This window comes from Terrapene carolina, unplaced genomic scaffold (assembly GCF_002925995.2).
Source record: "Terrapene carolina triunguis isolate 2854851 unplaced genomic scaffold, T_m_triunguis-2.0 Scaffold88, whole genome shotgun sequence".
NCBI lineage: Eukaryota > Metazoa > Chordata > Testudines > Emydidae > Terrapene > Terrapene triunguis.
Window position 1 is genome coordinate 2,526,769 of NW_020664439.1, and position 21,603 is coordinate 2,548,371.

General features: G+C 47.6%; 1 protein-coding gene across 2 annotated transcripts in view; it reads left to right on the forward strand.

Annotated features, from left to right (window-relative positions):
• The first annotated feature begins 9,554 nt into the window (after positions 1-9,554).
• The window catches only part of DGKD (diacylglycerol kinase delta), an 86,378-nt gene continuing 74,329 nt past the window's right edge, over positions 9,555-21,603 (forward strand). Inside the window, exon 1 of one of the 2 annotated variants that reach the window (XM_024216793.2) lies at positions 9,555-9,706. The gene's annotated coding sequence lies outside the window, so the exon portion shown is untranslated. The remainder of the gene's footprint in view (positions 9,707-21,603) is intronic. The other variant, XM_024216791.2, reaches the window with a different exon arrangement.

Below are 21,603 nucleotides of genomic sequence, written 5' to 3' on the forward strand. Positions count from 1 at the left end.
TTTTTTTTTTTTTTTTTTTTTTTTTCCCCTCTCTGCTGGCAGCCCCGGACGTTACGGGGCCCTCTTAGGTGCGGGGCCCCATTCCGGGCAATCGGCCGAATCGGCTTAAAGCCGGCCCTGGTTGCACCGGCCCTGCTCCCAGTGCCCCCTGCACACCAGGGAACAGCTGTTTCGTGGCGTGCAGGAGGTGCTGGGAGGGAGGGGAAGAAGCAAGGACGGGGCGCAGTCGGGGGAGGGGACGGAAAGAGGGCGGGGAAGAGGAGGGGCAGGGGTGGGACCTTGGGGGAAGGGGTGGAGTGGGGGCAGGGCCTGAGTGGTCGGCTTGGAGGTCCACGAAAATGTTTAAATCAAAATGGGGATCCTCGGGTTGCTAAAGCTTGAGAACTGCTGCTCTAGTATTTTTTTGTAATTCAAGGGAAGAAGACATGGGCAAGTTTAGCAGAAGGTTGATAGCATCTCCAACTTTTACACCGGTTAACCAAGCCTGTTTTATAGAGATGGTCCAGCATCCAGTGAACTCTGTTTAAGATAGTCTTGAAAAAATTAACTGGATGTATTTCTGACATTCTTCCTAATCTTTTTTTAAGCATGAGTTAGGTAATGCAGTTTCCCACTTATCTTTTAGCTCCAGCTTCAGGGGCTATGACAGAGTTGAGCTTTTTGTATATCTGGCCTGCAAGGTGTCCTGAGCTTCCTCACAAAATCGTCTACTGCAGACAATTTCTGAAAGTTCAATGTAGTACTAAGTAATAATGCACAGCGCTGTGAATGAGGCAGGGATGGACTTGCTCAAAACAATGATTAGTAAGGCTAAAATTTAGTCACGGGTATTTTTGGTAAAAGTCCTGGACAGGTCATGGGCAATAAATAAAAATACCTGTGACTAAATCTCTCCTTCTGGGGCCTGCTGCTCGAGGGGGCCCGTGCTGAGGGAGGACCTTCCTCCAGTGCTGGGGGTTGACTGCCCCCTGGCCTCTGCTCCCGGGGACTGCTCTCCGACGGCCTCCGGGCCGCTGCTCCAGCCATCCCAGAACAGCTTCTGCTCCGGAGATCCATGGGGCACCCCCAGGACCTCTGCTTGGGTGCTCCCTGGAGCCAGCCACATCAGCCGCTGTTCCGGTGGTCCCTGGAGCCAGCTGCCTGGGGCCGCCCGAGCAGCAGCCAGTGTGGCTGGCCCTGGGGCAGCGCCTGGGACCGCTGTTCGAAGCTCCCAAGGGGCCTCCCCCAGGACCGCTGTTTGGGCGGTCCCCTGGACCAGCTGCACTGGCCACTGCTTGCATAGTCCCTGGAGCCAGCTGCCCCAGGCCTCTCGAGCAGCAGCTGGTGCGGCTGGCCCCTGGGACTGCCGAAGCAGCTGGCCCCAGGTCGCTCCAGCAGCGGCCGGTATGGCTGGCCGGGGGCACCCGAGCAGCTGGCCCTGGGGAAGTCAGAGGTGGTAGAAAGTCACGGAATCCATGACTTCTGCAACCTCAGTGAAAGAATCGCAGATTTAATGATTAGTATCCATTTTCTCAGGTTGGCCTAGACTTTCAGCAACTAACTTTGTACTAGCACTTTTAACTCTCTTGCAGGGAGGGAGGAGAATTCAGCTTTTTCAATCTGCTCATTAGCTCCCAGCAAGTGAAGCTGAACTTTCTTGTCCCTTGACCAAAAGATGCTGACCTTTGTCTTTAGTTTCAGGGTGATTAGCCTTTTATCTTTCATGCATTCTGGTTCTGAGGTTACACTGTCTTCTAAGAAACCAAACATTTAGGCCTGGTCTACACTAACCCCCCAATTCGAACTAAGGTACGCAACTTCAGCTACGTGAATAACGTAGCTGAAGTTCGAAGTACCTTAGTTCGAACTTACCTTGGTCCAGACGCGGCAGGCAGGCTCCCCCGTCGACTCCGCGGTACTCCTCTCGCCGAGCAGGAGTACCGCAGTCGACGGCGAGCACTTCCGGGTTCGACTTATCTCGTCCAGACAAGACGCGATAAGTCGAACCCAGAAGTTCGATTGCTTGCCGCCGAACTAGCAGCTGGGTATAGACGTACCCTTAGACTGCTAGTCAGATGTTTACAGCTGTAATAGAATAATCCAATTGTCTTTGATCTAGTTGATTTTCATTCTAGTTTCTTAGCTGATGCCCTCTACTCTTTTTGAATTAGTTTAAGCTTATTATAGCATTCCCTCATTGGAAGTTTTTAAAAACAGGGTTGACAAACTCCTGTCAGGGACAGGACCAAGACAGGGTCTAGGTTTACTTGGTCCTGCTATAATACAGAGGCCTGGACTTGATGACTTCTTGAGGTACCTCCTAGCCTTACATTTCTATGATTGTCAGCGTTCTTGATGATTTTCTGTCATTTCCAGTGCGTTCTGCCTTCAGAGGCTTTCTGTGCTATATTTTCGATGTAACAAAAATGAGATACAAGTGGCAGGAACCTAAAATTAAGTTAATACACTTTTTTTTTTATGAACCTTGCTAACTGACCATTTACAGAAGAGATTCCCATAACTCTATATTACTATATAGACACTATGATAGCTTTAAAGTTTCCTAATGCAAGTGTATACGAAGCTGCCTGCTTTGAACATAAATTCCATAAACGGTTAAACAGCCAGGAAAGCTTAGCGGATTTAAGGAACCAATTTTACACTGGTGACAAGTGTTCTTTTCTTCTATCCCATCTCCTTCACGTGGAAGTTCTGAATGGAAGACTGGAAAAACCTTTAGTTAATACACCAGCCATCCATGCATTAGATAGGTAGGCTTTCCTGAGGCCTCTTGGGAGATTGCTGGAGAGTGTTTCAGTGCTGGGTTGTCTAATGCTAACAGCATAACTGAAGGATGGTGTGTGGAAAGACTGAGTCAGAAAAGCATAGCTTTAGATTGAAAAATACAGTGCAATTTGGTGTCAGGAACCAGCTGTCACCCTGAGTAGGTGGGAGAGAGGAAAAGCAAACTGGTTGCTATTCATTAGTGGTGTCAGATTAAAAGGATGCTGATGTCAGAGCTGAAGGGAGGGCAGGAGACTAAGAGGTTGCAAAATAAAGCAGGTGGAAAGTAGCTATGGCAGGTTGCTTCTACTGTTGTTACCTTGGAAGAAAAGAAAAAACAGTTGTTAACCTCTGTTGTTGTGCCTAGAAATTCAGTTAGATTGCAGTGAAAGAGTTTAAGAGTGGAAATGGTTGCAAGGGAATGACAGAGGTGGGTGACAGTCTTACTTATTTTTCAGTTAAAATGTGTCTGGCCACAGGCAAAAGCCTGAATAGATGAGCACTTCATCCTTCCCTGAAGGACAACACTTTGATGTGTTGGACTGAGGAGAAACACATTCTAGAGGCAAGAGCGTATTGAGCGTGGTGTGTCTCCTCCCTCTCCTGGGAGACTGAACTCTAGTCTGAGGACTGTTACTATGCATGCACCAGCTGATCTCAATAGTTAGAATGGTGCAGAAGCAGAGAGAAGCTCTCTAAGGTAGCCCAGACACAGCCCCTCTAGGGCTCTATAAATCAAAGTCAACCCTTTGAGCCGTACGCAGGAGAATATCAGTCAATGCTGCTAACACAGCACATGTAATCAACACAATGAGTAGTCTACCCTAGCTGAAGTTTATTGTTGTTAATTGCTGATGATGTACATGGTGCTTTATGGAAACAGATAAAGAGTTCTTCCAAGGGAATCTTCAAACATATCCCCATAGAGAATACAGTGTGATACTCCATTCTTGAGGGCACACAGTAATGGAGGGCTTGGGCAAGGCCTTGGCCTACATGGGTAAACACTTCTGGTTACTGCAGCTCCCTGGAAACCAGGGGCAATTCTGGCATACCTGGGTGACAATTGTCACGTGCATTCATTAACAAGCAAGAACTGATCTCTTCCTTGTCATATTCTCTAGAGATTGCTGCTCCCTCAACCCCACCACTTCCTCACCTTTATCTGAAATTATCTTCAGTCAATTCACTTTCCTCTAGAAGAGGCGGGAATGAAGAGACCCAATTGCTCTCTCTGGCTCTCCAACTGACCTGCTGTGTGACCTTCTTAGGCAAGTCACTTCACCTTTCTGTGCCTCTGTTTCCCATTCGATCCTTTGCTTGTCTTGTCTGTTTAGACTGCAAGTTTTTCAGGGGAGGGATGATCTTTTACTCCATGTCTGAACACAATGGAGCCCTGTTCTCAGTTGGGGCCTCTAGCGTGTTACTGTATGATAAATGTTAATTTATGCCCCTGTTTTAGTCACATGCTATGTAAGCAAAAGTACCACTCCAGCTCGGTCTGATGAAGGAACTGAGTGGTATCAATACACTACTTGTGTTGAAGACTACACAGTCTTGCAAGAGAAAGGCAAGCTCCTTGCAGAAACCTACACACAAGCTAGCATCTCACACATCAGTCAAGTAACTGTAGTGCCCAGTCTACCTGTGGAATTTCTCAAAGGAAAGAACAAAGCCAGCATAACTGTTCTACCTACTTCCTCCTCCTCCTCCCCCCTCAAAAAACCCCTGCAGATTATCAAAAATCCTGCATAATCTCATTTGATTGTTTAATTTTCCCAAAAGTCATTCATGCAGCCAAGTTACAAAGCCAATCTCTTTTAGTCGGCAGTAATTCTTAGTTCCAGTACATTATTAATAAGGCTGATTAAAAAATGCTGAAAGCCTGATGCCCATTATTTTGAGCAAAACCTTATTTTGTAATGTGTATTTAAATTTATTTAATGTTTTAAAACCATTCAGAACCCAGCCCAGGTTACTCTCCCACCTAAGGTGCCACAAGTACTCCTGTTCTTTTTGTGGATACAGACTAACACGGCTGCTACTCTGAAATCTCCCACCTTTGATTATATTGGAAATTATATATATATATATATATAGTCAAATTAGTGAAAAATCATACAGGAGTCTTGTTCAATAGGCTACAAAGATTGTGACCTTGTTATGGGGGGGAAAAACCCTTAAAGGTCAGCAGTTTTGTCTCAAGTTAGGGGCGAGACAGATGTATGCCCCTATTCATTAAGTATGCCCTGCCAACAGAGCATAACCTAATGAATGCCCCTTGATGTCTATTCAGGTTATGTCTAGATGAGTGAGGGGCTGAGATGGCAGAGCTGAGCATGCTCACTCAATTTCTCTTGGCAATTACTGACAACCCAGTGCTTTATTCCCAATCAGTGCTCGTATACAGACACTTGTAAGGACCTGCATTGGAACTGGAAAGAGTAAAGCCCCCCTGGCCACCAGTAGTGGGTGGAAGCTGTAGGGAGGGTGAGAAATGCAGAAGCAGAAATGTGTATCATAGTGAGAGAATATGCTGTTTATTATGTTAGTGAGTCACAACACTGCTAACCTGATCAGCTCTGGAAGCAACAGATCTCAAGGCAAGTTCTTGCTGAATCAGCCAACCCGCCTTTTTCTTCTTCGATTCCCATCTGTCAGCACAATGGCAACAGTGGGGCCAAATGAAGGCTTTCCACCACTTTCTATCTTGTACCTGCTTCACAGCTTCATTCATCTTTCTGTTCTGTCATTCCAAACCACTGATGGTACCTTACTGGACTTTGTCTTACATCTATCCTTTGTCTAAAAGGTACAGTTCTCTAAAAAGTGCCTAAACCTGGTTCCACTTTCTATTGTGTAGTGTTTCCAACTCATGTGTGTAACTTTAGCACCCTCGTGGCCAAGATGGAGTCTGCTCTGCAGGCAGCTCTGGCCAAGAGATGGCACGCGCAGGAATGCAGCAGGAGAAATCCTTTCCACCCCAGGGGCACCTGTTCCAAACCCCCCAGAGTGAACACACACACCCACAAGAAAAGTACAGTGGATATAACAAGGGAAATATTTATTTACAGAGGGATGAGAGGAGAAAAACAACAAGGGGAAATATAGGGGGAGCAGTAAAACAGGGCTGCATCCAAGCCAAGGTCCCACAGGCCCAGTGGTAGCGCAGTCTGGAAGGGCAGACACTGAGCAATGTGTCTGCACACAATGTTCAGGAGTCCTGAGCAAAGTTCCAATACAGTGGTGAGTCTTGGGTGCTCCTGGTCGTCTTCGGCGCCAGTGAACTTTCCCCCAACAAACCCCTCCGGTGCCCTCTTCTGCCGCTCTCTGCAAAGCCACACAGAGCGACCACCTCCCCACTTAACTAGCTACAGCCTCCCTCCTTGTTCCCAATGCAGAGTCAGAAGCCCCAGTACTTACAGCCCCATGCAGCTCTGGGCAGCCGTGATACTGGATCCAGCTCCGGCCTGTCCTTCTCGGCAATTCCGCCCTGTAGGGTGACCAGATGTCCCGATTTTATAGGGACAGTCCTGATTTTTGGGTCTTTTTCTTATATAGGCTCCTATTACCCCCCACCCCCGTCCCGATTTTTCACACTTGCTATCTGGTCACCCTACCCCCCTGGCACAGTGCTCCTCCTGGCTCGTGTCCCCAATCGGCCCTGTCTGTCTCAGGCCTCGGGCAGGTTCTCTGCTCCTTCACTTTTCCAGGGCCTGCAGGCTGCCTCTCCCTCTCCTTGGAGCTCCAGCGCTGCCCCCTGGAGTTTCCCTCCTTTTTTCTTACTCTCCCCCTCCCCCTTAGGAAAAAGATTTAAAGGGCCATGCTCTCTAAACCCCAAAGGGGTTACATGTGATTTTAGTGTAAGTTGCACATTATTTGGGGATTTTCGTAGCACCTGTTACTAGAATCCTCTGAGTAGGTAAAAATATTTCATTAAAAAAAATATTCTAGCCCCCATGTTTATAGAGAAAAGCTTGAAAACCGGAAAGCCAATAAAAACCCCATATTATTTAAAAAAAAATCTCATGAGCTTTAAGCCAATCATTGTATTTTAGACCTGACTCATGATTTTTAAATACTTAAGGCTGTCAATAGATACCAGGGTCGTGGACTCCAGAAGTTCAAAAACTATTAATTAGACCCCCAACATGAGGGTTTTAAAAGATACTGTTCTTTTTGATCTGGTTTGATTTTCTGACCTTCCCCTGCCCACCCAGGGCCGGCTCCAGGCACCAGCTGAGCAAGCTGGTGCTTGGGGCGGCAGATTGTTGGAGGCAGCATTCTGCCCAATCCTAGGGCGGCACGGCCGCTTTTTGTTGTTGTTGTTGTTCTTGTTCCGCTCCGGCCGCCCTGTAGGGGGCGGCGGCGCGGAGAACCAGAGCGCCCTGCAGGGCAGTCTTCTTCCTTCCCTCCCCGCCGACCGGAGCGGAGCCCTCGCGGCAGGCGGCAGGAGGCGGCGCAGCGGGAAGGGCCGCGTGGCAGCGCCCCTGCTGTAGCCCTGGCCGCCCCCTTCTCTCTCTCTCCCGCCCACTCCCTCCCCTCCCCCCCCCGCCGGTCTCCCTGCCCCCGTGCCCCCGCCGGGCCGCGGGTTTTTTTTTTTGCTTTGCCGTCCGGGCCGCCCCGTTTTTTTTTTTTGCTTGGGGCGGCCAAAAAGCCAGAGCCGGCCCTGTGCCCACCCCAGTGTGTGTGTGACTGTTAGTGTTGCCCACTTTCCCAAATGTAAAGAGTTTGGTGATTCTGGGCCCTGCAGAGTCTCCTCTTCCCTTTGCAGGCTGGGGGAGGGGGTTGCAGCTCCAGGGCTCCTCATCCCCCTCTGCCCCTCCCCAGGTCTGGTACTGCAGAGGCAGAGGGAGCAGATTGACTCTCTTACCAACTCTCCTGATGTCTTCTTCCTGCATCAGGGGATTTCACCCACCCCATCCCACCTCCTGAGCAGCTTCAGCCCTCTCCTGGACTTCAGCCCTGCAGGAGGGGTAGCCCCCCGATTGGCTGTCTGCCCCCCTGCCTTGTTTCCTGGGAAAGAGCAGCCAATCAGACCTGTAGCAGAGGACAGACTGAGTTCTACTCCCTCTCCCCATGAGCTTGCACAGGAGTGGGGGGAGGAGGGAGAGAAAGAGTCCTGTAGCTTGGGGTGGTGCTGCCCCCTTCTCCTGCCTCCCCTCCTGTGAGCCACAGGTCATCTCCTCTGCTCCTCCCACTGCAACTCCTGGGCTGGGCAGGAGCCAAGGGGGGTGAGGGACCCTGCTGCAGCCCCCCAGGCCTGGGGAGGTGGGTGAAGAGCCCCAGGAGGAGCAGAGGGAACTGGGGGACAATGCGGGACAAACTGTTGGATGAGGACAGCCTCTCTCTTTTGCACACATATGGCATCTGCAGAGCAACATTCTATAGCTGCAGTTATAGGTCCATGAGCCATTTCAAGGCCTCCTCTCTGACACTGTGAATATCGTCTAGTTCACCTTTGAATCCATATTTGGGGCACTGTGTTATAATGTGTTTGATGGTTTGGATGTTCACCCCACAGTCGCATGAAGGGGAGTCTTTGATGTTCCACTTGTGCATAAAGTAGCAGCATCTTTCATACTTTGTTGGATGTGCTTCAGTGTGGTCCAAAGTCAGTGTGGCACATCAAAACTGAGCCAGCGCCTTGTTGGCTCAATAATAATGTGCTTATTTGGAATGGTAGGTGAGCTCCAGACACTTTGCCATTCCCTGGTCAGATCTAGAGACATGAGGCGGTCACGTATCGTCCATGGTCGTTTTTGCAATTTCAGGCATTGTTGGGGTATGTTAGCCATAGCCTGCCAGATGGGAAGTGCTGGGTAGTCTTCGAACCATTTAAGTTCTCGTGCTGTGGCTACATCTCGATGGATAACTTGAGGTTTGATGTTTGCTGATTTAGAAAGCCACGGTAGAGGTGTTGATTTTAAAGTTCCCATGATGATTTGCATGGTCTAATTCAGCTGCTCATCCACAAGTTGGGTCTGGCACCTTCTTGCCCATACCAGTGCACAGTGATGCCAGGAGGGCATTTCCAATTTCTGTGTCTCTATGCTCATAGTTGTGGAGTAGCTCTCATCTCTCTACAGTCCATCAAGGAGGCCCAGGGGGATGGTCTTCTGTGTGATGGAGGTTGGGAATAATCTTTAGCACTGGGGGAACGTGGGAGAGTACTGTCCACAATCATAGTGAAAGTGGCTCAGGCCAGTACGGCGCCGGTTTTGACTAGAGAACTGGGATTTGAATGCCACTGTGCGTCAGGACTGTCTGGGCTCGTGTGGGGGAAGTCATAGAGGATGGTCCGCGAGGCGGGTATTGGTGGTCCTGTCTCATCAGTAGAGATGAAGATCAGAGCAGTGGGGAGAGGGCTGAACAGAGGGAGCTGGGGGCGAATGGGGGGACTGAACTGAGATGGGCAAGGGGGGCCTGAACGGAGAGAGCTAGGGGCCCGTGGGGGGGCTGAACGGAGGGGTTGGGGGTAAGAGCTCCTGGGGGCGGCCAGACTCCCCTCAGCCAATGTGTGGGGCAGGGGGTCAGTGCTGATGCCCCCCACGCACACAGTGGGGGGCGGAGGCGTTGAGCCCTCAGGAGACAGACCAGGGCCACCGCAGAACCTTACCCGAGGTGAGCCCTCGCGCTGGGCCTGCGCCCTTCTGGCAGCCCGGGATGTTGGGGGGGGTCTCCCGGCTGGACCGTGCGGCTCCGCCTCTGCACGCCAGAGGGCGCGTCACAGAGACGCTCGCGCCGGCCGCTAGGGGGCGCTGGGCGGCCCCGCTCCTCAGCCTGCAGCATGGCGGCGGCGGGCGCCTCGCGGCCCCAGGCCGGGGTCGCTGCTGCCGCCGCCGCGGCGGAAGAGTCGTCGGACAGCGAGCCGGAGCAGGAGCCGGGCTCCCCGCACAAGCTCATCCGCAAGGTCTCCACGTCCGGCCAGATCCGCCAGAAGGTGCGTGCGGCGCGGGCGGGGGGCCCGCGGGTCGGGCCTCGGGCTGCCGCCGCGCTGGGCCGGCTCTGGTCCGAGAGCCCAGCGCCCGGAGCCCGCCCTCGGCACTGCCCCGGCTCCGCGAGCCAGGTTGCCCCCCCCGTCAGACTGTGCCCCGTGGCCCCCATCCCCCTGTGTCAGACTGTGCCTCCCCCATATCTACCAGTCAGGCTGTGCCCCTCATCCCCAGTCAGACTGTGCCCCAACTTCTACAACCGCATGTCAGACTGTGCCCCGTGGCCCCCATCCCTCATCCCTCTGGGTCATACTGTGCCTCCCCCATATCTACCAGTCAGGCCGTGCCCCAACTTCCACAACCGCATGTCAGAGTGTGCCCCCCACTCCCATGCCCCCAGTCAGACTGTGCCCCTCACCCCCATACCTGCCAGTCAGACTGTGCCCCCATCAGAGTGTTCCCCACCACCACTCCCATAACCCTTATCAGACTGCCCTGCACTCCCCATACTTATGGTCCCAGACAGACTCTGCCACCTCCACATCCATGTTCCCTAGCCAGACTGTGCTCCTCACTTCTCATATGCCCCGTCAGACTGTGCCCCCCACACCCGGTCAGACTGTACCCCTCCAACCCCCATCTGCTCCCAGTCAGACTGTGTCCCTCCATCCCTCTATTCCAGCCCCCCGGTTAGACTGTGCTTCTCCTCCCTCCATTCCGCCTCCCACCCCTACCTTGTTATATTTCCTTGATCAGGCTACAACCCCCATCCTGTCCGTAGTCAGACTGCATTCCCTCATCTCCTGGTGGTGGTTGTGAGGGTGCTAGGCTGTCATTAGTCTCAGTGGCAGCATTTTGCCCGCTTTAAAGGAACTCTCATTGCACCCCTGCTATGGTGCCACCCCAAGGTAGAAGACATGGGGGCCCCCTTAGGTTAGGGATAAGAACAGTCCTAGAGGAGTGCTAATTGGTGTGTTGCAGCTCTTTGGCTTCTCCCTATAGCTTTGTGAAGTCCTCTATGTTCCTTGGGGTTTTACATATTGTTTTACTGCCTAGAAATAACAGGTCAAACATCCTTTCACACCTGCTGTTATCTCCAGAGGGTCAGCACAATACTGACTGAGATGCTGGAGGCTTATTTGTGGTGCAGGGTTTTTTTTCATGGGGTTGGAGAGCAGATGTATCTTGTCAGAGCCATCTCATAAATAGTCTTCATGTACATCCAGTTCTGGTGATGACTCTGCCCCTGACATTGTTGCCCTCTTCTCACATGTGGGCATTCTCATCATTCTGATCAAGATCATTACACTGGTCCCAGTTCTGAGCTTCTCCTCTTCCAGTGAAGGATAGTCATTTGTGAGGGCTATTTAATCATCATTTCAGCACATATACTGGAGTCTGGTGCTGGAGACCCTGTGTCACTTCTTGATTTAAAACTATTGAGACCAATGGTGCTCTTCCCAGTGAGGGGGAGATGGTTCTTTAGCTGTGATAATACAGGAGAAAGTCTACCAAACAGCAAAACCCTGAGCATTCTGAGCAGATCTCAGCCATGCTCTGCAAACAGGTGGTTAGATTTCAGCTGTCAGTCTGTTTTAAAGATCAAGGACTTTCTGGATCCTCTACTACACCTGAAGGGTTGGATGTTAGAAATTCTTCCCACAGAAGGCCGGATGAGCCCTGCGTTCTCTTAATAGTGCCTGCAGCCGGAATCCCCTGTGGATAGGGAGGAAGGATGCAGCAGTCACACTAGTGGATATGGCTTTAGTATCTGTGCATTGTGGCAAGTAATAAAAACAAGGACAAATCCTTTTACAATACTGGAATGGGAACCTTCCCCTCCCTAACTGCAGGACACTTGGGATACCAAGGTTATAGGCCTTAGATTTGTGGCAGTTCAAATAAAACAACCCTTCCCTACATCCCTGCTTAATCACTTGTCATATTTTACATCATTTCCTACGTCAGTGTGGCTGGAAAAAGCCTAAACCAGCTACTTGCTCTATGTGAAAATAAACATGTTAGGAACAAGGATTATAAACAGAAATTGTCTATAGCCATTAAGCCTCCTTTATTTTAATCTGCAGAAGACCTTTAGCTGCTAAACAATGTCAAGTTCTCCAGGCAACCCTGAATATTACAGCATTAAGGATTGCTTCATTCTGCTGCTTTCCCTCATTTTATTTCATCATTTCTGCTTCATCCATTTCCCTTCTACATGCTGTGTCAGGCTGTCCCAAGGAAGGGGGAGAAAAGCCAGACAAGACTGGTGTGTGAGGAGCCACAGTTGTGGCTAGATTTATGAAAAAGTCAGGCAGCCTGAAGATAAGGAGTTATTTCTTTTTACAAAGATAGACTTAATTTTCCACTGGGCATTTTTAGTTATTGAATAACATAGGGCAGGCTACCATAAGGTTCAGGAGTTCAAGACGTCTCACAAAATGACAGATGAATGATTCCAATGCACCCTGAGGATGTATATCTCTGCTAACCACACCTTTAGCTGCAGTTGCCTCAAGGCTGTTCCTACAGTTGATTGTACAACTAAATCATCTGAGGAGATTATTGGGTTGTGGCCGGTAGGGGGCCTCTTCACCATAACATTGCAAGTCTGAAGCTTTTACAACTAAGCCTTCCAGTCAGTTCCTCTGCATTTACGGGTTCATTACAGTAAATTTCAGATATTCCAGAGATATGTTTTGTTTCCTGTACTGCTGCCATCTGCAAGATCGTTTTCCCCTTTCTTCAGATTAAAAAGGACTTCTGACTTATAGGTGTATAAACTTTCATTACAACTATTTCCAAACCTGCATGATGATTAAGTGCTCTTGACTGAAATATACACCCATAGCCATAGCAAGTGTTGTTGGTTAATTTAATGGGGTGTTGGTTGTGATTTTTAGTCTCATATGCCAGGCTTGAAATAGACACATGCTAGCTAGAAGCCGTGAGAGAAAGCCACTCCGAAGGGTATAAGCACAGATTTAAAATTTTTATTAAAGTTAATGTTTAAAATTAAATATACACAAGTTAAGAGGGAAGGTACTGTACATCTGGGGTCAGGCTTGAGTTATGAGGGATTACAGGTATCGCTTACAAGGATCATGAGTTACATACATATCACATAACCAGCATAGACCCAGATTGGGGTGCGGGAGTTTTTAAAGCGTCAGTGGATAAGTGGGCTCGGGTACGCCACCCATGGAATGTATTAAGAGTCCAAGTCAGTATTAGTGTAGCGAATAAGTACATGGGTGGAGTGCGTCCCTTGGTCCGTCGGGGAAGGAAGTGGGTTATTTCCCTGATCGGCGGTCTTGATTACTCAACCTGGTATTGATGGTGTCCCGTGATGTGTTCCATATAGATGTCTCTGGACCACCTGATGGTGTCGGACACCATGAGCTGTCTCATGAGCCGGGCGTAGCGTCGACCGACTCTGCACACTCTCGGTACCGGCTCGTTGTGGGGGTCCCCATGAGCCCGGGGCTCCCACAATCAGGGCGTGTATCTGGACCTCATAGCCCTGGGCTCTCAGGGTGTTGGCCAGCGGGGTGTACTTCAATGCCTTCCGTGTTGGGCCTCATGGAAGGCTGGTGACCTGTTTTCAAATGTAGTAAATTGGTGGGAGAATCAATGCTGTCTTTCCCTCCTGCAGCTTCTGGAAATAAAAATAGGTCTAGAACAGTGGTTCCCAAACTGGGGTTCGCGAAATGTTACAGGGGGTTCTCGGGAAAAAATTCCCTAATGGTGGACAGAGCTGTCCCTAGGAACTCCGGGCAGCACGGGGCCAGCAGCACGGAGCCCCTAGACTTCCAAGAGCTAAGCAGATCAAAGCAAGCATATCTATCATACTGAGGAGATTTAAACTTCATGACTCCTTATAAGAAATGGAAAGGGAGGTGGATATTATTTGCTGTTTTTAAAATTAAATAGGCAGCTAGTATTGTTTTTAAAATTATTATGAAGAACAAGTTTAAGCTTTGTTGTAATGTGCGTTGTTTACCTGCACTGCTCAAGACCTGAATACTTATGTAGGAGGAACAATTTGAATTGGCTTCTTAAATACCTTCATGCTGTTTCACATCTGATACTCCTTGATGAAACATAGGAGCCTTGTCTTATAACAGGCTTATTCAAAGTGATACAGGCTTCAAAAGTGAGATCTTGGAAGAGTGTTGCTGTTTTCATAATGTAATAAAAGTACTATAATGATACACACTATTTATTATTAATTATTATTTAATAAGCATCTCATCAAAACAAATGTTATATTTCCAAGATCACTGCTTTTATAATTTATACTCAAGTAAAGGAGAAAATCCCTGGAAATATTCATTTTTAGGGGGGAGGGTCGTTCGCAAGACTTGACATTTTAGTGAAAGGAATTCACAGGTTGTTAAAGTTTGGGAACCACTGGTCTAGAAGCAGGAGCCTGTCTATACTAGTCATTGCTAACACTGGTTCACTGAAACCTTTAGTAGTACCAGTAAGAAATAAAATAATCCTAGGCTGTCTCTATACTGCCGCTTTCAGCGCCAAAACTTTTGTTGTTCTGGGGTTTGAAAAAACACACCCCTGAGTGACAAAAGTTTTAGTGCTGAAAAGCACCAGTATAGACAGCGCTTTATTGCTGGGAGCCGCGCACCCGGCAATAAAGCTCCCACTGCTCGTTCGGGGTGGTTTTTATTTATCACCGGGAGAGCTCTCCTCAGCGATAAAACGTGTCTACACTGCCCACTTCACAATGCTGCTGCGGCAGCCCTGTAACATGGGCCGTGTAGACATACCCCTAGTGCACAGGGCTTAACAGTACAGAAGCAGCACAAACCTTGTTTTCTGCTGCTTCTAAGGCACTCTCCAAAGAACAGAGGAGCGGGGGGGTTGGAGAGAGACTTCCTTCTCTTCACCTTTGTATGAGTTTTCAGAGCAGCTGGAGGAAACTGACAAGACATTGATACCTCAGACATCTCTGCTTCAGTGCATGATGGACCAATGGGCAGAGGAAGTTTCTTATTGACTTCTGGCAAGCAAATTTTTCAAGCTTTGTTCAGTTGAGATAGACATGGGGAAATGAAGCAGTTTACCAGTTTAATATAGGTATCATATGCGGTATTATGGTAAGAAATAACACATTTCAGCAAAGTTCAATATAAAAGAAATATCTAACATTCTCGGGGATTGTGTGTTTGAAGAGTTTGTTGTTTAGCTCACTTACTGTTCTGTTTTTCTTCACTGTGTGTAGAGTACCTCTCAATACATTTGCTTTGCAACCACCTACCAATAGGACTAGAAGAAAATGTTATATAGGCATTTCATGTCAGGAACTGGAGTGGCTTCATGCCACAATCTAGGTAGGGACTAGGAACCATACATCTAAAACAGCACGTTTGTTATGAAGGATTTAGAGTGGGATTAGTACTACAGTAAAACTAGTTCACCAGCTTTTCTCAGTCCTTGCAACCTAAACCAGACAGCCTGAGCACAAATTTCTAAGAATGGGGGGCCAGTAACCTACATGGATAACAGCACAGGTCAGGTCAATGCATCACTCAGCACTGAGGAAGGAGAACAGAGCCCTTAGTATCCGTTTAATTGGTGTGACAATATCTGTGCCCTCTAAATGAAGCATACATTAGTTATTATCTATGCCCTCCACCCGTTAGTTTGCTCATGTCCTTTAAGCTTCACCTGTACTGATGACTTTGGGGAAGCATATCACTAATCCATTGCCATTGGCACAAGCAATGAGAACTTGCCTCACTGCTGGAGATCTTTGAATGCTGTGTGAGAGCAACAGCTGTTACTTCCTTTAAAACAAAAAACAAAAACCCACACAGCTTTTCTCATTCTTTCTAACCATATTTCAGGTTCCAGGAACTAGAGAGCCAACATTAAACCTTTGTATGGTTTGAGGACAAAGATTTACGTAGACTACATTGCCGAAAAGTACATTTTGGAATAAATATTCCCTGAAATACATGTAGAGACAGTGTACTAAACACTACTTACACCTGCCTATAGCTAATAATAAAAATCTAGTTTTTAAAAAAAGCTACCTCAGCCAGTTGCACAGTTTCCTTTTTACCAAAACCTACAATTAACAGCTATTAACATTTTGTACTGGGAGAATACCAGATTATAAATCAAAATCTTAAAAGCCTAACCCTAGATCATCAGTTTAGAAAAGTTAGTAGCAAGTCATTTCATAGAGCTGGGTTAATTTTCTTTCTCTCATTACAAATCCAACTTGATTATTTCTAAAACAGAAGGTTCTACACCAGGAATCTAAAAGAAAATAGAAGTGAGATAATGGATTTTTGTAGTCCCTGTTTCTCTGGAAGTTTAGGCTCCATATACACTACATACTGTAGTATAGTAGCAGCCACAGAAGTTTCAGAATGAAATGAAATTCAAGCAAAACATACTCCTCTTGGTCCTTGCTTTATAAAGATCTTTTTAGTTTCAACTTTATTTACTTAAAATATTTTAACTAGCTTTTCATATTAAATAATTAGTTGCCCCTTTTCTCCCTGAGTTGCTGGTTCTTGTTTCACTATAAGAGTTTACCTAGAAGCTTTTGCAGAAGAATCCTCTGAGGACTTCAGCTTGTTTGTATGCCCTAATGACTAATTATAATAATTGATTAACCCATTGGTTTCAGATGGAATCAGTTTAGTCTCCCTGCAGTTTCACTGGTGAAACTTAATGAACTGCATCTGAAACCAGTTGACTTAAAAACCAAACCAAACAAAAAAAGCTCTCTTATCTATCTCTCACGGTAGTATCTAAGCACACAGTCTTTATACATTTATCCTCACAACAGCCTTGTGGGGCAGGGAATTATTATTCCTATTTTACAGATGGGAAACTGAGGCCAAGGGACTTGCCCAACATCATGTCGGATGTAGGTGGCAGAGCTAGGAATTGAATTCCGGTCTCTCAAGTCTAAATGTAGTGCCCTGATCACAGGCTACCTTCCTCTCATATTGTTCACTCGCTGTTTTTTAGAAAGACTGTGCAGGAACGGGGGTTTGGGCGGCTGGGAAGAGTCCATTGCTTTTAAAATTGCTATCTCATGAGGAAGGTCCATCTGCATTCTGCTTTTTTGAGATCTACAGGTCTTATTTTAAAAAATGTCTGTGATCAATATTTTGGGGACCCTGGCTAAACCAGTGTTCTGTTCTTCTGCTGGTACTGTGGCTGCGAGTTAATAAATCACTGTTCCCAGAGTTATGTCGATTTCCCTTGAAGCTGCTGTTGCAGAGATCAAGGTGTTTTGAGATGATCAAAAGTATTTTGAGCATTCTGAAAGGGCATTACAAATTGGAAAATTAAAAAAAAAATTTTTTTAAAGGCAACTTGAAAGTAAATGAGAAAAAATTGACTTAAAAGCACAAGTTGTCTGATACATAAATACTGAATAGCATTTGATAAAATCAGTTGTTACAAAACAACAGAAATCAAAAATTTAAAAGATCCTTTCAGTACTAATTACATGGCTGAATTACACCTTACTCGTGGATGTAGTCCCATTGCAGTCAATAGGACTTCTATGTGGAGTAAAATGAGCAGGATTTGGTCCATAATCTATCAGCTACTGAAGAAGGCTGCAGCAACATGGAAGAAACCCTGGTGTGCTGTGAGGATGTTACACTAGTCTCCTTGCCCCTCCAGATACTTATTGAGGGGAATCAGAACTCCAGTCTCCCTCCCTCCTTGGGTTATGACTCTTTTGTCTTTCCTCTATTCTAGTAGTTCTCAACTTTTTCCCATCACCATACCAGGACTTGCCCACTGACCCTTCCTTCCCACTTGGCCAAGACAGACCCGCCCACTCCTCTCTCATTTAGCAGAAAGGGAAGGGCTGGATGGTTGTGACTTTGAGGTTAAGAACCCCTGCTCTGTTCCTGGATATGCTTTCCTCTTGTGTGTTCATTATTCCTGTATCAGTGGGAGCATGGAATGTTCCTGTGATCAATGCACTACTCATTCTAAAAGCAGGCAGAATGAGAGGAGTGACAGGCAGGCCTGGTGGAAAAAAGCGTTCTTGGGTAATAATTTGACTCACCTCTGATGAGTGCATTTTTTTGAGCCCTAGTAATGCACTCATGTTTTAGCTTTCCAGATTTGGTGCTGTAGGAGAACTAAGGTAATTGCAGTATAATAGAGGCAATGCAATTGTGTGTTAGTACTGGAGGTTCTTAGATGCTTTGATAGTCATGTTCTAGAGCTGAAGTTTTCATGAGAGAGAATGCATTTTGTTGCTGTGCTGCAGTGTTGTAGAGGTAATGGAGTTCTTGCAGCCTGATAACATAAGGAATGTATTAGCATTTTACATGTATAGTGTAAGATGGTCGAAGATCTAATATATCTCATGTTTGATCTAAGTCTACATAGCTCACATTAAAGGATTAGGACCCTTTTAAATCTCTTCTATACACTAGTGTTCAGATAACATTTAAGCTGCTGTCTTTGGCTTTAGACATGTCTCTACATGGATTTGAGCTCTTATCTTTCAGCTTTGCTGTAGCTGCTGGGTTGATCTGAACTTTATGTACATCTATCCTCTGATAAATGTGTTCTGGAAAGATGCTTGGAGCCTGTGGAAGGCATAAAAGGGCTTAAGCAGTAGTGCTACCAGGAGTTGTTCAGCTACTAACTCATTCTGTGTCAGGTTGTGGTGATGTGCTTTTCATTCTCTCAGTTGTAAGAGGCTGACCAAAGTATTCATCTATTTTAAGGGCTTTGGTGGAAGCTCTCCGACTGGGCTTGTCTTATGAGGGAGCTGAGTGACTGATGTGTTGGCATGTAAGGTTTCCTTTCCTGTAGAGATGCAACATTTCCCATATTTCCTGACTGTTAATCTATTCCCACCTGATTTAAGAGCACTTTCCCTCTTCAAGACAAGATCATTTAGAACCACATCACCTGGCTGGGGGATATTGTATTGAAAGAAGGATATGTCTTAGACCAGGGGTGGGCAAACTATGGGCTGGATCTGGCCCGCCAGCTGTTTTAAGCGGGCTGTCAAGCTCCCGCTGGGGAGTGGGGTCTGGGGCTTGCCCTGCTGTGGTGCCCCCGATCCAAGTGCCATCCCTGCAGCTCCCATTGGCCGGGAACTGCGGCCAATGGGAGCTGCAGGGGCGGCACCTGTGGACAGGGCAGTGTGCAGAGCCACCTGGCTGTGGCACCGCATAGGAGCCAGAGTGGGGACATGGCTGCTGCTTCCGGGAACCGCTTGAGGTAAGTCCCGCCCAGAGCCTGCACCCCTGAGCCTCTCCCCACACCCCAACTCCCTGCCCCAGCCCTGATTCCCCTCCCGCCCTCCGAATCTCTTGATCCCTGCCCAGAGCACCCTCCTGCACCCAAAACCCCTCACCTCTAGCCCCACCACACAGCCCACGCTCCCAACCGGAGCCCTCACCCCCCCCCCCCCCCCCCCCCACTCTGCTGCCCCAGCCAGGATACCCCTTCCCCGCACCCTGAACTCCTCATTTCTGGCCCCACCCTGGAGCCTGCACCCACTCCCGCACCCCAACCCCAATTTTGTGAGCATTCATGGCCCGCCATAAAATTTCTATTCCCAGATGTGGCCCTCGGGCCAAAAAGTTTGCCCATCCCTGTCTTAGGGCATGTCTTCACTAGCAACGTTAAAGTACGTGGCTGTGTAGTTGCAGCACAGAGCTCTCTCCTGGCGCTATAAAAAAACCACCTCTACGAGGAGAGTAGCTACCAGCCCTGGGAACGCGGCTCCCAGCGCTGGTGCACTGTCTACACTGCCACTTTACAGTGCTGAAACTTGCAGCGCTCAGGGAGGTATTTTTTCACACCCCTGAGCGAGAATGTTGCAGCGCTGTAAAGTGGCAGTGTAGACAAGGCCTTAGACCCAACAAGAGTGAAGGTGTTTAAAAACCCTTGTTTAATTCCAATAACATTAAATAGTTAACCAAGAGATTTAAAACACCTTGACTCTTATCAATACAACAGGGACGTTCTAACTGAAGACATGTTTTATTTAAAAGAAGTAACTTTGCTTTGCACAGTTAATCCAAGTTTAGGATATAACTGATTTCTGCCTTGACCTTGTCATTAGGTCATATAGCTTCACTAGCTATAGAGGGAGCTGTTGGTCACTCTGAAGTTTGCTTGTGTGACAGGTTGTAAAAGCTCTACTTGACTTCCATCAAGCAAGGTGTTAAATCTCTACTCAGATCTCTCACAGATGTACAGAGTGGAGAAATGAAGCAGAGCTGGAGATTGATGGACCAGTCTTGTTCCTCAGAAGGAACATGAGGAACTCTTGAAGAACTTCCCACACAGTTGCTAGAGAACTACACGTAATCTGAGATGGGTTTTTCAGTTTGTATAAAATCCTATAACATACTTTTGTTTTAAATAACTGCTATTCACACTAAGGCAAGAATAAAGGCCTGGAGAAAACCCCTCCCACAGTGAAAGGCTTGGCTTTTGTTGCTGGACCAACTGACCCACTACCCCAATATACAGTCTGGCTTTGGATTTCTGTGGCTCACCTCTTATCCTCTTTTCTCTCTCTCTCTGGATTCCTTTTGTTATAATGAGTTCACATAAATACATTATCACTTTCATAACAGTGGAAGAATTCCAAATTGTCCTCTTCACCTTTCAAGAGCTAATTTACTTGCATTAGCAGGGCAGATTTCAAGTTGATTTTCCAAACAGTAGTAATCAGTTAGCCTCAAATATACAAACTGTGCTTTCCTTGTGATGCTAAATCATGGCTCTTCAATGATATCTCTCTGAATATCCTGTCCTTCATTGTTGGTATTGTTTTCTGAGTAGTTTGGGCTTCCCCCAGGGCTCTCTGGAGTTGGTTTCAAGGGTGTGACCATTGGCTAGTGGAAGGATGTTGCATTTGGGTTAGTTTGTTAACTGCTGCTGGCCTTTTGACTTTCTGTGTCTGTTGATCTTTTTATGAATCTCCATGGTTAGTCTAAGGCCTGGTCTACACTACAGAGTTAGATCAATGTAAGGCAGCTTATGGCGACCAAATTTTGTAAGCATCTACACTAAAATGTCACTCCTGCCAATGTAAACTTGCCCACTGCATCAACTTAGTAACTCCATCTCTGTGAGAGGCGTAGCACTTAGGTTGACATAGTGTCAGTGTAGACACAGCGTTACTTACGTTGACTTTAGTGGCCTCCAGGAGGTGTCCCACAATGTCCTGCTCTGGTCACCATTTTGAACTCCACTGCCAAGGGCCCCTCCCCTCTAAAGCCCTGCAAAGTTTTGAAATTCCATTTCCGGCTTGCCCGCTGTGGAGACCTCACCTTAGCAACTGCCCAGCTGACCATGCCAGCTACACGTGGCAGACTTGCTCCTGCCTCAAGTATACAGGAGGAGGTGGATCTCCTGGGGCTGTGGAGAAGAGGCTGTGCAGGCACAGCTCTGATCTAGCCATAAAAACGTAGATATCTATGAGCAGATTGCTTGGGGAATGAGGGGGAGAACAAGAGGGACCCGCAGCAGTGCTGCATAAAAGCCAAGGAGCTGTGGCATACGTACCAGAAGACAAGGGAGGTTAACAGTCACTGTGGTGCGGAGCCACAGACATGCTGCTTTTACAAAGAGCGGTATGCCATACTCAGCAGAGAGCCCCTCCCCCCAAAAAAGCCCTGTGGATATTTTGGAGGAGTCAGAGACACAGGCCCCTGGAGTGAACAATGAGGAGGAGGAGTATGGGGGACAGGCGATTGGGGAGATCCAGTGGCGCAGCGAGTCAGGACGTGTTTTAGACTCCAGAGCAGTCGAGCCAGTCCCTGCAGTCCAGCAAAGATGAGCATGATGCAGGGGAAGGAACCTCTGGTAAGTATGCAGTTTGCTTTGATATTGCAGGGACACATCCGTTGATTTACTCTTGACA